The sequence below is a fragment of the Lipotes vexillifer genome, unplaced genomic scaffold, assembly GCF_000442215.2.
Source record: "Lipotes vexillifer unplaced genomic scaffold, Lipotes_vexillifer_v1.1 scaffold4, whole genome shotgun sequence".
NCBI lineage: Eukaryota > Metazoa > Chordata > Mammalia > Artiodactyla > Lipotidae > Lipotes > Lipotes vexillifer.
This window is the reverse complement of record NW_006785876.1, coordinates 1962753-1964821: the sequence shown is the minus strand read 5'-3', so window position 1 is coordinate 1964821 and position 2069 is coordinate 1962753.

The window sequence follows — 2069 nt, the reverse complement described above, 5'->3', positions numbered from 1 at the left end:
GGGGGGGGGGGGAGATGGTCACGGCTCCCCCAGAGGGTGGAAAGGGAATAGGGTTGGGGAAGAGCCTGGACCAGACCCTTCCCCATCCACCAGGAGAATTTTCTCCTCCCGCCGCCCTAAACACGCCTCCCTTCCCTCACAGGGGAGGGGGAGCGGATATTGCTGCTGAGAAGGGGACAGGTTGCATCAGATTAACTGAATTTTACATTGTACACAAAATTAGCTGGAGAAATGAACCCAAAGGTGGCAGGAAGGGCACCTGGGAACGACCAAGGAACAAATACAACAGGCATCAACGTTTAGCACATCAAGGACCAACTCAGCTGTCTCCAAGGCACCAGCACTTCTTGCTGAGTCAGCCATGATGGTCTGTGGTCCAAGGCACTGTTGGCGATCTGGCTACAGTGGCGTCTGGTGTCAGAACCACTGGCCAGATCTAGAAAAATAATAAATAGAGAAAGCAAAACCTTTAGAGGTGAGAAGCCTGAGCCCTGGAACAATCAATATACGTGTCCTCTGTAAACAGTTAAACCGAACTGTGCTTTTCTGTGGATCCGACGTGTCTCGAACGTCTTCCATATTCCTTCTTCCCTGGTGCGTATCCAGCCTTCCGCGGTGGGTGGGAATGCCGGGGTTTGGGCGGGCCTGTTGGCTAGACGTGGAGCCCTCCCTACTCCCGGTCCCAGTGGGCCAGTCTGGGGGAGGACCCTGCGAGGTCCCACCACAACCTTCCCATTGTCCCAATGCCGGCTTCTTCCAGCGGGGGCTTTGTGGGTATCACAGAGCTCTGCGGCCACTCTTCCTGGTAAGCCTTCACCTTACCCTCACCTGGACTCCAGGATGGCTGCTTCACACCGGTCCCCACCAGGCTTACACTTGCTCAATCCCTCCCCCTTGAACCAACACCCATGTTGGGCTCAGCAACCCTGTGTTTCTTCCCCTGCAGCTACTGTGGTCCCACCCCCAGAAAAGATAGGCAGCTGAAGAGTGGGCCCAGCCCACCAGTCTGTCCACTGGCAATAACCCTGAGCTGGAGGAGGAGGTCAGAAGGTGAGAAACATAAAAAGGCAGGGCAGGAGGATAGAAGGGCAGGGAGCCTGTTGATGTGGGGTTGTAGGGAGGGTCAGGCAGGTCTCACAGATACAGAGGATGAGGGGTTAACTCTGGGGGGTTGGAAATGTATTAAAAATGAGCCTTGATGGAGTTCAGCTCACCTCTGTCCTTTTAGAAAATTTGTGTAGATACCAGCCATCATCCTGCCCCACAAGGACAGCTCCTGGTGGACAGAATGAAGGTGAGAACGGGCAGGAGAACCAGAATGAGAGTCGGCTGAACCAAGTCGGGTCCCAGAGCTGGGTGGGGGAACCCCCCCTCAGCTTTCCACCCCTGCCTGCTCTGGGCCCGCCCCCCCATCTGGATGGCCCTGAGGCGGTCCCCTTACTCCCTTAGAGGTGGCACGTAACTGCAGAGGGCAGCTCTTGCCCTTGGAGCCCTCGGAACCGATGCCCCAGGGCCAACCTCAGCCAGACGAATGCAGTTGGAAGTGTCTCCTGCAGGCTGGACAGAGCAGGAGGTCACTGTGCCTACTGCTCAGCAGCAGATGTCAGACGAGTACGGGGTCCGAGTAATGTTCAGTGGTAACCTAGGCGCTCTGGGTGGAGCCGGCCATTCAGGTGCTGCCCTGTGGAACCCCTAGCCAACGTGTGAGGTCACTGTCTCGCTTCAAGGCGATGGTCAGGTTGTACAGGGTGGGGAAGGACAGTTTCATTCCAGGGTCCCTGTGCCCAGCGTACGAGGTGTGGTGATGAATGGGGTCTTCTTTCTTGAACCCCTTACCTTACCAGATCCGTCAAGTACCTGATAGTGAGCCCTAGTCGTGGGAACCCAAAGGTGGGTTTTCCGGGATTCTGGATTAGTATAGGATGGAGATGGCAGGAGGGAAGGGAGAGAGACTTAAGACATGCAAGAGAGGGGCCAGAGGGCTCCTGATGTAGGAAACAGGCACTGTCACCCTGTCCTGATGACTTGGTCCCTGCATCATCCTCCCAGTATCTTCCCCCCCCCCCCCC